This window comes from Siniperca chuatsi, linkage group LG17 (genome assembly GCF_020085105.1).
Source record: "Siniperca chuatsi isolate FFG_IHB_CAS linkage group LG17, ASM2008510v1, whole genome shotgun sequence".
NCBI classification, from domain to species: domain Eukaryota; kingdom Metazoa; phylum Chordata; class Actinopteri; order Centrarchiformes; family Sinipercidae; genus Siniperca; species Siniperca chuatsi.
Window position 1 is genome coordinate 26,551,773 of NC_058058.1, and position 15,200 is coordinate 26,566,972.

Sequence of the window (15,200 nt, forward strand, 5' to 3'; positions counted from 1 at the left end):
TTCTAAAGACCATAAAGCTGCATTTTTTTCATTTGAAAAAATAAATGCTAGTATATTTTGTACAGACAACAACACAGTTACTACTGCATTTTTCAGAATCACCACCAACCATAATATAAACATCTCAATTCTTCAGCTCCTGTCTATAAAAAGGTACAGGTACAGCAACCTGGCCAGTGTCACAGCAACATCTGGAGCTTCTACATTGTACTTGTATAGTGCCTTTCTAGTCTTCCGACCACTCAAAACACTTCACACTACATATCACATTCACCCCGTTCACACACTGATGGCAGGTACCAACTGCTCATCAGTACAAAGAAACAAATTCAGTCACACACCCAAGGTACAGCCCTCTGGAGTAATTTGCAGATCAGTATCTTGCCCAAGAAGAAGGACAAGAACACTTCGGCATGTGGGCTGGGGGAAGCCGGGTTTGAACCGCCGACCTTTCTATTAGAGGACGACCTGCTCTACCTCTGAGCCACAGCCTAAGAAGTTAAGTTCATAGACTGAGGCTCACTGCCAATGCACAGCTGCGCTTGCATGGCTATCAGCCTATGATATTAAAAGTAAGACTGGGGTTTGAAGGTCACACAAAGGTGTAGCTGGAATAACATCGGATGGACAATGGGCCCCATCTGCTCTAGCTGCCACACGCAGCTCGCATGTATTCGTGAGAGTTTTGGTGTCTAGTGTATTGCACACACTGCAGATCTCTAATAAACAAGATAACCCATTGTCTCATATCAGTACCACAGAGCATATAGTGTATATAATAAAGGAAAAAACTTGCCTGCATTCAGTTTATTATAGTGTTAGATTTAATTTAGAGAATTACATGTTGAGTAAATTGACCATTCGTTTTTTTGTTTGTTTTTGTTTTTAACCATAGGTCGCAACATCACAATGGACAACATCTTCACCAGTGTCCCTCTGGCTGAGAAGCTCCTTGAGAAGAACCTGACCATTGTGGGAACTCTGCCAGAACAAGGCAGACTTTAATGAAGCCATCCAAATCGAGGGAGATGCATAGCTCAGAATTTGGATTCAGTGGCAACACGACCATCGTGAGCTATGTGCCGAAGAAGGGAAAGGCTGTTGTCCTCCTGAGCCCCATGCATGATGACAAAGCAGTGGAAGACAGCAGTGTGAAGAAGAAACCAGAAGTGATCCAGTACTATAACAAAGCAAAAGAAAGAGGGGACACAATGGATCAGATGGTTTGCACCTACTCATGTAAGCGGAGAACACTCCATGGTACTCTGGTACAATGTGCTGGATGTTGCCACCCTCAATGCCTACACCAACTTCACTGCACAACACTCTGATTACATTGGTGGTGTGACCAATGCACGGCGGCAATTCATCAAGGAGCTGGGCAAAGAGCTTGTCATGTCACATGTGAAGAGGTGCATGGAGGGCACACACCACCTCCAAAAGCATATTACAATGGGAAGTTGTGGGATAGAAAAACAAAATGCAGCCATCACCCAGCCACAGGAGGACGTCAGACCGGAGGGCCAAGTGAAGAGGAAGAGGTGCAAGCTCTGCCCAGCTGCCAAAGACAGAAAAGTCAGCAGTGTTCCTAGTAAACCAGGCCTGTGTGCAAGAAGCACAAACGTATAGTTGTCATATGTGAGGTATGTAAGCACTGAGATGGCCATTTGCGCTGTACCAATGTGATTTTATGTCATCAGTTTTATTTTATTTTATTCTATCACATTCACCACAGTTCACTACAGATACACTACAGATACACTACATTTCAATATTAGTGTTATCGGTTATCAGTGATATGTATGTTATGTGTGACAAAGTGACTAATAAACATATTTCAAATATTAAATGTATTATTGTTTGGTCCAAATTACTGCTAAAATAATAATTTTAACACAATTATTATCATAGTATGTCTATTTTTTTTATTTTATTTTGAACCGAGTGTAAACTTGATATAGTAATGCAAAAACTATTTTTGTTCATAAAGTAAGAAAGGAAAAATTAAAATAATGATTTGTGGCAATCAAAAACAAAATATTTAATGAATACTTGGAATATTAAATATTTACAACTTACAAAAGACATTTATTTCAAAGATATAGCAAAGAAACACTCAGCCATGCATGAAATAACATGGGAAATTATTATGGGTCATTTTTGACCCATGTTGTATATTAGAAGGTGTTTGGATAACTTGTGCATCAAAAGGTTAAAGTTTTAATTTACAAATTCCATTTTAGTCAACTCTTTTTTTGTCAACGTTAACATATGGAAATTTCATCTTAGTCTTTTTGTTTCCCAAAGGCTATTTCATCACATCAGTCTTGTTTTCATCATTGTCATTAACCAATTTATCACAGTTTTTTGTTGCCGAAATTAACACTTGTTCAGTATAAAATATGTCTCAGTGTTTGAGCGTTCCAGGTATGAAGTCACTTTGTGTTTGTTCACCTTCATTTCTTGGTCTAGGAAGCCAATTCCCTTGTACCACAAATAGTCAAAGTGGATCTCAGTCCAACAACTAAAGCTCTAAATGGGTAAAACAGCTGTCAGTCAGGGTCCCCCGCCAGTTTATTGCAGGGCTTGTGGTTTCCTGTGTTTCGTCATTCAGTCCCATTCAGCCATAATCTGCATAATCTGACCAATTTCCTGAGCACAGTTACTATGGTGAATTGTATTTGGATTCATTTTTCTCTCCCACAAAAAGACAAGATCCACAACCTGCATTAAAAGATTTCAACATCGCTGATCTTCCAGTTATGCTAATTATTTGAATAAACATGTAGCAGTTGAAGATTTCTCACAGTTTTTAATATTTCCCAGATGAACAGCATGGAAACATCCCAAAGTGTCTGTAAAACCTGTGAGAAATGCAGCGCAGGCACATCCATGGTCAGAGCCTTCCTCAAAAGTGAGTCACTGAGGAAAAACTGAGAATCTGCTTTAAAACACTGATTTCAGTATCTCTTTTCTGCTCTCATGAAAGATCAAATTTCTTGTCCTTGCAGCTCCAACTCATTGGATTTGTTGAAACATTCACAAAAGTTAGGAGAATCCTACCTCTGTGTGTACCACCTATCAACACCTGTGCAGTGCTGTAAATCTTAAATAATTTAGCTGGAAAAGCACAGCAGGCACTCCAGTTGAATGTGGAAAAGTCTTCAGCTGGCTGTGTTGATCTTGGCATGGCAGACCAAGATCAAGCATGACACTGGCCAGATACATTCCACAACACATGGCTTTTTATCATTCTCTCAGTGAAAACACAAATGCTTACCCTAACCCTAACCCTGACCCATTATTCAGATAGAAATATAACTAGCTAGTTTAAGAGGATGTTCTGAAATCCAAGATGCTGTATAATGGCAGATGAAGGGAATCACCTTTTTGCAGCACGCTCAGGCCCCACATACACTTGTCATTTCACGTGTCTCATATCCGGATAAAATCCAGATGAGATTTAAGACAGTTTCATTTACACTTAGCTACTTATATGCAACTCTGTTGGTCAGATCACAAATCTGATTACAATCCATCTTAGTTTTCCCAGCTATATGTAAATCAGTGTCAGCCCTCCTCCAGTCCAGAAGGAGGTGTCCAGAAGGAGGATGCTCCTGAAGCTGTTTGATAACGGCCTAAAACGCCAGACGAAGAAAAACTTCTCCACTTTAGCAGTTTAGTTACAACAATAAAAGTTTAACTAGTATTAAATAACCTAACACAAACATATGAAGGAATCATATTTATGAAGTACAAGTGAGACAAAACTTTGACCGTCTTTACAGGCTCTAACTCACATTGCTCCCTCACCCATTGAGTAGTTCAGGGATCAGATAAACGCTCCAACAGCTCGGTGAACCATGTATTTGATCATATGTGTAGAAATCGGAATCTGGAATGTTTCTTTGATGCATTAACACTTTAATACTAACGCTTTTTTAGGATAGGATAGCTATCCAATTCGACCATGATGATGAAGTGACAAAGTATAAATGGGGTCTCATTGTACTCAAGCTTGAGTGTTTCTATCGACCTGTGTATATGCACTATTTGATTTTGAGCATACAAAATCAATTCAATTCAATTCAATTTTATTTATATAGCACCAATTCATAACAGAAGTTATCTCATTGCACTTTTCCTATAGAGCAGGTCTAGACCGTACTCTTTATAATATTATTTACAGAGACCCAACAAATCCCACCATGACCAAGCATTTGGCAACAGTGGCAAGAAAAAACTTCCTTTAAAAGGCAGAAACCTTGGACAGAACCAGACTCAATGGTGGGTGGCCATCCGCTGCTGCCATGTGTTTTTGAAGGGTTTTGAGAGAGGGGGAGAGAGAGAGAATAATAGAAATATTAGAATAGTAATTGTAGTGTTAATATTAATAAATTAATAATAATAGGAATGACAGCTATAGGAAAAATAATGTCAATATTAGTAACAGATAACCAATAACAACAACTGTAGTAGCAGTTGTCGAGCAGGAACACGGGGGCAGCAGGTGGCCCACAACCACAGATCCAGTCTCTGCAGCTCCGGAGGCAGAAATACCTGCTGAAAGTGACAGAAGGAGAGAGGAGAGAAATGAGAAAGCACAAAACTATGGGAGAGAGAAGATGTTGAGTTAGTAACATGCAGTAATGGGATAAAAATGCATACAGATAGAGAGGGAGAGAAGGAGAGAGGAAAGAGGTGCATCATGGGAAGTCTCCCGGCAGTCTAGGCCTATAGCAGCATAACTAAGGGATGGTTCAGGACTCACCCATGCCAGCCCTAACTATAAGCTTTATCAAAGAGGAAAGTCTTAAGCCTACTCTTAAATGTGAAGATGGTGTCTGCCTCCCGAACCCAAACTGGGACCTGATTCCACAGGAGGGGAGCTTGATAACAGAAGGCTCTGGCTACCATTCTACTTTGGAGACTCTAGGAACCACAAGTAACCCTGCGATCTGGGAGCACAGTGTTCTAGTCAGATAATAAGGTATTATGAGATCTTTAAGATACGATGGTGCCAGACCATTAAGAGCTTTGTAGGTGAGGAGAAAGATTTTAAATTCTATTCTGGATTTTACAGGGAGCCAGTGCAGAGAAGCTAATATTGGAGAAATATAATCTCTTTTCCTAGTTCTTGTCAGTACACGTGCCACAGCATTCTATATCTACTGGAGAGTCTTAAGGGACTTATTCGGGCAGCCCGATAATATGGAATTGCAATAGTCCAACCTAGAAGTAACAAATACAGGGACTAGTTTTTCGGCATCATTTTGAGACAGGATGTGCCTGATTTTTGCAAAGTTACGTAGGTGAAAGAAGGCAGTCCTTGAAGTTTGTTTCATGTGGGAGTTAAAGGATAAATTCTGATCAACTGATAACTATATCTTTAGATAATGTCTCAAGTACAATAACTTCAGTTTTGTCAGAGTTTAACATCAGAAAGTTGCAGGTCATCCAGATTTTTATGTCCTTAAGGCATGCTTGAAGTTTAGTTAACTGGTTAGTTTCATCTGGCTTTATCGATAGATATTATTGGGTATCATCTGCATAACAATGAACGTTTCTGGAGTGTTTCCTAATAATATTGCCTAGAGGAAGAATATATAAAGTGAATAGAATCGGTCCAAGCACAGAACCTTGTGGAACTCCGTGACTAACTTTGGTATGCACGGAGGATTCACCGTTAACATGTACAAACTGAGATCGATCTGATAGATAGGATTTAAACCAGCTTAGTGTGGCTTCTTTAATGCCAATTACATGTTCCAGTCTCTGTAATAGGATGTGATGGTCCGTTGTCTGATGCAATTAAAAGGTAATTTGTAATTTTCACCAGTGCTGTCTCTGTGCTATGATGCACTTTAAATCCTGACTGAAAATCCTCAAATAAACTATTGTTATTTAGAAAGTCACATAACTGATTGATGACTGCTTTCTCAAGGATCTTAGAGAGAAAGGGAAGGTTAGATATAGGTCTATAGTATATTAAAAAAAACAAAAAAAAAAACTTTGTCCTTCACCCTCCGTGGGTGGTCTCATCCTTCGAGCTCGGGTCCTCTACCAGAGGCCTGGGAGCTTGAGGGTTCTGCGCAGTATCTTCGCTGTTCCCAGTACTGCACTCTTCTGGACCGAGATGTCTGGTGTTCTTCCAGGGATCTGCTGTAGCCACTCCTCCAGTTTGGGGGTCACTGCCCCGAGTGCCCCGATGACCACGGGCACCACTGTTGCCTTCACCTTCCAGGCCTTCTCCAGCTCTTCTCTGAGCCCTTGGTACTTCTCTAATTTCTCATGTTCCTTTTTCCTGATGTTGCCATCGCTTGGTATCGCCACGTCAACCACAACGGCTTTCCTCTGCTGTTTGTCAACCACCACGATGTCAGGCTGGTTCGCCATCACCATTCTGTCAGTCTGGATCTGGAAGTCCCACAGGATCTTGGCTCGGTCATTCTCTACCACCTTTGGAGGTGTTTCCCACTTTGACCTCGGGGTTTCCAGTCCATACTCAGTGCAGATGTTCCTGTACACTATGCCAGCTACTTGGTTATGGCGCTCCATGTATGCTTTTCCTGCCAGCATCTTACACCCTGCTGTTATGTGCTGGATTGTCTCAGGGGCCTCTTTGCACAGCCTACACCTTGGGTCTTGTCTGGTGTGGTAGATCTGGGCCTCTATTGCTCTGGTGCTCAGGGCCTGCTCCTGTGCAGCCATGATGAGTGCCTCTGTGCTGTCCTTCAATCCAGCCCGCTCTAGCCATTGGTAGGACTTCTTGATATCAGCCACTTCAGTTATGTTCCGGTGGTACATCCCATGTAGGGGTTTGTCCTCCCATGATGGTCCCTCCTCCAGCACGTCTTCCTCTGTTCCCCATTGTCTGAGACATTCCCTGAGCACATCATCTGTTGGGGCCATATCTTGGATGTACTTGTGGATCTTGGATGTTTCATCCTGGATAGTGGCTCTGACACTCACTAGTCCACGGCCGCCTTCCTTACGGCTAGCGTACAGTCTCAGGGTGCTGGATTTGGGATGGAGCCCTCCATGCATGGTGAGGAGCTTTCGCGTCTTAACGTCTGTGGTCTGTATCTCTTCCTTTGGCCACCTTATTATTCCTGCAGGGTATCTGATCACTGGCAGGGCGTAGCTGTTTATTGCCTGGGCCTTGTTCTTGCCATTGAGCTGACTTCTTAGGACTTGCCTCACTCGTTGGAGGTATTTGGCCGTTGCCGTCTTCCTTGTTGCCTCTTCGAGATTGCCATTTGCCTGTGGTATTCCAAGGTACTTGTAACCATCCTCAATGTCTGCTATTGTTCCTTCTGGGAGTGAGACCCCTTCTCTGTGGACTACCTTCCCTCTCTTTGTCACCATTCGACTGCACTTCTCAAGCCCGAATGACATCCCAATGTCAGAGCTGTAGATCCTGGTGGTGTGGATCAGTGAGTCGATGTCCCGCTCGCTCTTAGCGTATAGCTTGATGTCATCCATGTAGAGGAGGTGACTGATGGTGGCCCCATTCCTGAGTCGGTATCCATAGCCAGTCTTGTTGATTATTTGGCTGAGGGGGTTCAGTCCTATGCAGAACAGCAGTGGGGACAGAGCATCTCCTTGGTATATGCCACATTTGATGGATACTTCTGCAAGTGGCTTGCCATTGGCCTCAAGGGTGGTTTTCCACAGCCTCATCGAGTTTGCAATGAAGTGTCTTAGAGTCCTATTGATGTTGTACATCTCTAAGCATTCAGTGATCCATGTGTGCGGCATTGAGTCATATGCTTTCTTGTAATCAATCCAGGCAGTGCACAGGTTGGTGTGTCGGGCTCTGCAGTCTTGGGTCACTGTTCTGTCAACCAGGAGTTGGTGTTTGGCTCCTCTGGTTCCTCTGCCAATGCCCTTCTGTGCTTTGCTCATGTATTGATCCATGTGTCCACTTATCTTAGCCGCGATGATGCCTGACATGAGCTTCCATGTTGTGGAGAGACAGGTTATTGGCCGGTAGTTGGATGGGACTGTACCCTTTGCGGGATCCTTCAGGATCAGGATTGTGCGCCCTTCGGTAAGCCATTCAGGGTGCGTCCCATCTCTTAGCAGCTGGTTCATTTGTGCTGCTAGGCGCTCATGGAGTGCAGTGAGCTTCTTTAGCCAGTAGGCGTGGATCCTGTCAGGGCCCGGTGCTGTCCAGTTCTTCATACCTGAGACTCTTTCTTGGATGTCTGCCGCTGTGATGGTGACTGGATTCTGTTCAGGGAGGTTGCTGTGGTCCTTTCTCAGGGCTGCCAGCCACTGTGCATCGCTGTTGTGTGATGCCTCCCTTTCCCATATACTTTTCCAGTACTGCTCCGTTTCCAGCCTTGGTGGGTCTGCTCTGCTGTTATTACCCTGCCATTGAGCGTACACTTTCGCAGGTTGAGTTGCGAACAGCCGGTTTATTCTTCTGGCTTCATTATCTCTCGTGTATCTCTTTAGGCGGCTGGCCAAGGCTTGGAGCCTTTGTTTGGCAGTTTCGAGTGCTTCAGGTATGGGCATCTGGTTGTACTTCTTGGGTACTTGCTTTCTCATTGCACCTCTCTCAGCCTCTGTCAGTTGGCTCACTTCTCTCCGGGCCTCCTTGATTTTTGCCTCCAACCTTCGTTTCCATGGTGGGTATTGTCTCTCATGGCTCCCATGGTTGCTCTTGTAGCCAAGCATCTCTAGGATCACTGCTGCTGAGGCGTATATCAGCTCATTGGTTTCAGTGATGGTTGTGGTAGGGATCGCTCTCAATGCTGCATTCACATCTTCTAGGAGACTTTCGGATGGTACTTCACTTAGCCGTTGTAGTTGGCGTCGGGGTTGCCTTGCCTTCATTCTCGCCATGATCTTATCTTTCAGGTCAGTCGCTGCCTCGTTCAGCGTGATTTCTCTTGGGGCTTCGTACCCAATCTCTGGTTGGGGAGCTGCTGGTTGCTCCCCTCTGACCTGTAGTCCTGGCTCCCCCTTCCCGTAGCATTTTTTGTGTTGTACCTCGTCAATCTCAAGTTGTGATAGCAGTTGCCGCTTGTGGATGTTGGAACACTGAGCTACTAGTTGCCGTAAGCCTAGATTGTGGGTTTCGAAGTAACCATTCATCCCACATCCTGTGCATGTAACCCCTCTGACTAGGGTTACTGGAGTAGTAGCATTCCAACAGAGCCTTATTATCGCATCTCGCCCATTTCCGTCTTGTTCCAGTAGCCCATATATATATATATATATATATATATATATATATATATATATATATATATATATATATATATATATATATATATATATATATATATATATAGTATAGCTAAAACATCCTGGATCAGGAGTGGGCTTTTTAAGAAGCGGTTTAATTACAGCTACTTGCACAATTACTAAAGGATTGTGGTACATAGCCTGTTAATAAAGACAGATTGATCATATCCAGTAAAGAGGTGCTAACTAAGGGTAAAACGTCTTTAAGCAGCCTATTTGGAATGGGGTCTAAGAGACAGGTTGATGGCATAGATTAATTAATCGTTGAAGTCAGCTGAAGAAGATCGACAGGAGCAAAACAGCCAAAACACACATCAGGCTCTACAGCTGTTTCCAAGGATCCTGTGTATGAAGACAAGTCGGTACCAGTTGAAGACAGGACTTGATGAATTTCTTCTCTAATAGTTAAAATTTTATCATTAAAGAAGCTCATGAAGTTGTTACTACAGAGGGCTATAGGAATACATGGTTCATTAGAGCTGTGATTCTCTGTCAGCCTGGCTACACTGCTGAAAAGAAACCTGGGGTTGTTTTTATTTTCCTCTATCAATGATGAGTAGTAAGCTGCTCTGGCATTACGGAGGGACTTCCTATATGTTTTAAGACTATCTTGCCAGACTAAATGAGATTCTTCCAGGTTGTTGGAACGCCACTGCCAGACCTTGAATTGCCATTTCGTTTTCACTTCATTATTCAGTCTGAGAGCATATTCATATTAGACTGTTTTGTTTGGGTGAGAGGGGTATTTTGCCATGACCACTCAATAGCGACTGATGTCTTCTATCATTTTCAGTTGGCACAAATGCAGTAGCAGTTTGCAGTTGTAGGAGCAGTTATTGTAACGTTACATTTGTCCCGTAGATCCAAGAAATATGGGGATTTTTATTTAAGATATTTCTTAATGTTGACTTACAACAATACGTGTCAGTCTTTTGACATTTTTCTGACTCTGGCACCAGAAGACGACGTCCAATTTTTTAATCCTGTCTACAAAGCACTGATTGGTTAATTATTTCTCCAACTGGAGAAACAGCCATCAATGAGCCCAACAGCAGACCTACTGAATCATTGAACAAATTGAAGATGTGGGCAGTGAATCCAGAGATCTGGACATTAGTATGGGGGGTTCTGTAGGGGCTGCAGCCCCCCCTGCTGGCTAGAGTGAATCATTTTACCTTTTTTAAATCATCTCTGATAAAAACAAATTTAACAGTTTCCTTTCAAGTGCTTGTAGATGCATTCTGTTGTAGTTAATGAAAATATGGTAAATCTGAAGGATAAACATGTATATGGTTTTCTACCCAGATTCTGACATGACTATGTGCCTTCACCTCAGCTAAAGGTTTAGGGGAGCTGCTAAATATAACTGGACATAGCAAATTACTGCTGCAAATAATTACATAAAATAGTATATTTCTTCACTTTAAATAGTCCAAAACCAACTAAAAATGGGTTATATGGAAAGTTGTGACAGTGAGGCTGCATTGTTATCTGTACATTCACAGGTGCATTTATTCAGTTTTTACACTGCCTGGAGGCTTTTTGCCTCTAAATCCATTGTTTTCTTCTTTCGTTGACACGAAATGTCTTTGTCCTCTTGTGCGCACAGAGCAGCAATCAACCCACTATCGACTTGTGGAGGTAAGGAGATAAAAACAAACGGTCTGCACAGACAAAGTACTGACAGGTACTGAGGACAGACAGGATGGACATCTACAGTATCTGAAATATGATGCATCATTAATAACATGTTGAATGAAACACCAAAGTAAGTGGTAAAAGTAAGTGGTAATCAGCCCGTACACGTTAAGCCTGTATGTTTAAGATTTTTTTCTTTTCAGTTTTGACCGAGTCAGCAGCAGCTGAACTTGTTTATTCTACTGTAATTTTATTTTCACAGAAGTTTCAGATTTTACTATAGAAAATGTACTACATCTGTCAATTTTGTTCATTCTAAACATTAATATGCACGGTCCAAATTTATATTTTATATTTACTGGTTTCATTACAGGGCCCCCTGTCAGCGCATTAATGAGTCTGGATGATGTTGTGTCACTGTCTACATAGGAAACTCTTTGCATATAGCCAATCCAATTTCACTTTTCATAAAGTAATAACATCACTATCATAGCCAGATAGCAGCCTGAGACACAACACAAAAAGAGCCAAAGACTTTGAACAACAAACCACATTAGCTTTCTAGTTAATGTCTTCTCTGCAAACATAGACACCTGCAGTATCTTGTCCCGCACCTTGGTTTGCTGAATGAGCTCCCAAACATCTACCGGGGAAAAGTGCACTGCTAACATTAGTTTGAGGACTAGAAAGCTGTAGCTCACTGAACAGCTTAAAAAACTTGCCATTATCTAAACTTATCAGTTTAGATAATGAAAGGTGTGGGCCTTATTCTTTAATACCACTTCTAACAAAACATTATCTGACCATAGCTTGTAAGGTACAGTTACCAGCGCAGGTACCCCTGCTGGCGAAGTTGTCCATTAAACACACTGGCCCACCCACTCAGAGACTGAAGGAGCATTTCTGGTGTATTCCCAAAGATCTTTTTCTTCTTTTCTACCTTTTATTAAGGGTGCTATAAGCCTTATTTTTTGTTCAAATAAGTGTTAAATAGCTCTACATTCCTACACCCATCGCTGAAACAGAGTGTTTGATCAGGAACATGGGTCTCGGAGTCCCTCCACTGTGTAAACAGAAAATAAATTTTCTGTTATCCCGTTCCCACTCTTTCCAAATAGGAGAGAGAGCGCTACAAAGAGGCGGTTCTCTCTGCACGTTCATGGGCAGGCAGCAGAGCTACAGTGTGACTGACCATGGCTGAACAGACGAAGCTATCTATTCCAGCGCTCCCAGGAACAGCTTACACCCACAAATATGCAAAGCTAATGAAGATTGCTGAAGAAAAGGGAGAACAAAAGAAAGCTGCCAGAAAAAGAAAAGAGCATCAGCCATGCAAAACCCTGGAAAAACCTCAAAGTTTTGAAGGAGTGGAAAAGTGATGCACAGCTAACTTTAGTCTTACTGCTTCTTGACAGGTAAGCTATATTTTACTCTGCAGTAGCTATACGAATATTTGTTAGCCAGCTAGGTTTGTTGGTCGTTTTTATCCTGATAGCTAACGTTAGTTTATAGCTGCCTAGACCCTCGACTTAAGCTTGGTTTGCTGTGTAACGATATCAGCAAAGCTTGTTGTTAGCTAGGTAGCTAGCTAGCTAGCTAATATTAGTTATAGTTATATGTGCTTCATTATCGCAAAGCAGAAAACGAACTCAGTAATGCTAGCTAAATTTACAGCCACTGAGAAATTAAACATTAGATAACAATGTTCACCTGTCCTTTCCTAGTTATGAGAGACTACTCCACGTTGACACCCTTCAAGATCGGAGGAAAGTGACCCCCACCCCCACCATCATTGTCGAGCAGACACAAGCCAGCAGAGGAATAGGTGGGTCACACAACTTGCCTATGGTGAAATTAAATAAGTGAAATGTGTAATGGAATTTGTCTTCACCCCAAACATAAGAGAAAATGTATTAGACAATATCGGAGACGTTCCTAAATAAAATGGAGAGACGTTTTTATATTTAGGTGAATAGGGACCTTGGGGTTAGTCTCAAGGGCCATTTGCACACAAATCTGTCTGCAGAAAGTCAGACAAGATCCCAATTTGCCCAAATATACAAAAACAGACTCTAAAACTTGTATTTTGTAATATCTCCAATATTGTCCAAAAAAGCTCGATAATTTGTTGCCAAAAAAACCTATAACCTAAAATAATTACTCAGTATGTTTATTTATTGTTAGTGATGAAAAAACTGATCCTGACCTGTGATGCACTTCAAATAATAACTGCTCTATATTGTGTTTTAAAAGGACAATCCCTGTCACAGCAACAACTCTGAGTTTCTGCTTCACCTACCAGACTGTGGGCCCAAGCAGAATATGTTGAAATACCCATTATGTAAATATTTTAATTTTTAAAAAATGTTGGACTTATGTAAAATAAAGCATTGTAATAGTCTCAACCTTGTTATTCCTGTATCATAAAACAAAACAAACCAACAATGGGGTGAAATGTAAAAAGGTTTTTTCATATATTATATACATTTTGAAATAATACAATATACACAATTACCATTAAACCAACATTAAAAAAGTGTAAAGTGACAGTAGTGTCAGTCAGTAGTGTAATGTCAGTCAGACCCTACTTGGGAAAGCCTATGTATCGGCTGGGAGGATCTGGAAAAACACTCCAGTTGCCTTGCACACGTAGTGCTTCCTCCACAGACAGGCCGAATGCGCCTCTGCCTCTCCCTCTACTACGGCCAGGACCTGGTCCTCCTCTGCCTCTGCCCCGGCCTGCAGCTCTCCCTTTTCCTGATGCAAAGAAAAGTAAAGGGATAGAAAATTATAACAAATTGACTTGCACAAATCAAATCGTAACAACGTTCTTATTGACAACTGCAGCTTCATAGCTGGGGTGATTGACAATTCAAATAACTTGCTCGCAAGTTGCCATTAGCAAACTTATTGGCTATAAAAACACTATGAACTATTCCCAGTTGCTCTATATATGTTTGCAAATGATGTTTTTAGAACTCGGAATTGTGTGGCTAGCCAACTGTGTTTTTTATCCTGTCATTGCTAGTTAGCTGCTAGCTATCTATCTAACTAATATTTTCAAACACCATATTCATACTACCATACGGGTGTAACGTATCATTAGTCTGTGAATTCAGTAGGTGGCTAACAAGCTACATTTATTGCCAATGTCTGGTTGTATTGTACTTACTGGTTAGAGGTAGATGACCCACTGCTCTCCAAGGCTGCTGTGTCTAATACTGTAAGGTGCCGCAGCGAACACTGCTGCACGTTCCTGTGTTGAAGGAGGGGGAGGACTGGAGATGTGTAGAGGAGGGAGGGAAGTGCTACTCTGCAAGAACGGACAGGAAGTCAGCAAAAATGCTGATATTGCTTACAGCCCCTTTTAATGAACAATATTTACAATGAATTTAAAAATCACTTTGACAAAATTTTTTACTGTAAAAAGGGATGTTTTTTGTTTTTTTTGGTTGGACTTGGATTAAATACATAATGGTGAGTTGGCTCTGTAATATTCACATTTGCACAGAAGTGGCTTTACCATGCCTCCAGATGAGACGAATAGCCCTCATGAATGAACATCTCTTATTAATTTCCCTTTCATTTCCATACAGGGAGCCGTATAACGTGTACTGCGCCTATCAAATAATGACACACAGTAATGAAGCACATGCACAGACAGAAAACACTCGACCACAAGTCAGCTCTGAGATACGTCTAAAGGAACTGAAAGCCACAGAGCAGCTGAAGGCCTGAGCGGAATCAAGTGAGTGAATTACCAGCTGCTTTTCCATGCTAGATGCTGCAGCTTTCATGGCCAAGACAGCTGCATAAATTAGAATGCACACTCACTGTGGACGACACAAAAATACACTCTTCAGTCAAGAGAACATCTTCTAGTGGAAGTGTATCCAGGGGCGGATTTAGTGATTTGGGGATTCCTAGTCATACTCAGGCATGGGGCCTCCATCGTGCCTTACTGCTTCCTCTTTCTTGAATGCAGTTTTCTTTTCTTATATTATCATCATCTTTGTCAGTGTCATGAGGGAAATGGCAGGAAATGTTGATGAATCTGGCCATGCAAGTTGTTTCAGAGGGGCACAACAACAAAGGAGTTCTGGAGTTGTATAATGAATGCTTTACTTTCCTCCTTGTTTTTTCTATGAGATAATTCTGTTTCAGTGCTTCATATTGTGTTGAATTGCATGTTATCTCAAGGTTTAAACGCCAGGATTCAGCAGTCTTATCAATATGTGAATGGTGTGCAGTGGTCGCAATGACTCATCCGGTCATTTAATCTGTAGTGCGCAAGGGGGTGGCAC

General features: G+C 41.8%; 1 long non-coding RNA gene across 1 annotated transcript; it reads right to left on the bottom strand.

Annotated features, from left to right (window-relative positions):
- Positions 1–27: 27 nt before the first annotated feature.
- On the bottom strand, positions 28–15,151 carry LOC122864703. The gene is made up of 3 exons (XR_006375281.1): positions 14,069–15,151; positions 13,485–13,653; positions 28–1,180 (listed from the first exon to the last, which is right to left on the bottom strand). It is a non-coding gene; the product is annotated as an uncharacterized LOC122864703 (long non-coding RNA).
- Between the last annotated feature and the right edge of the window lie 49 nt (positions 15,152–15,200).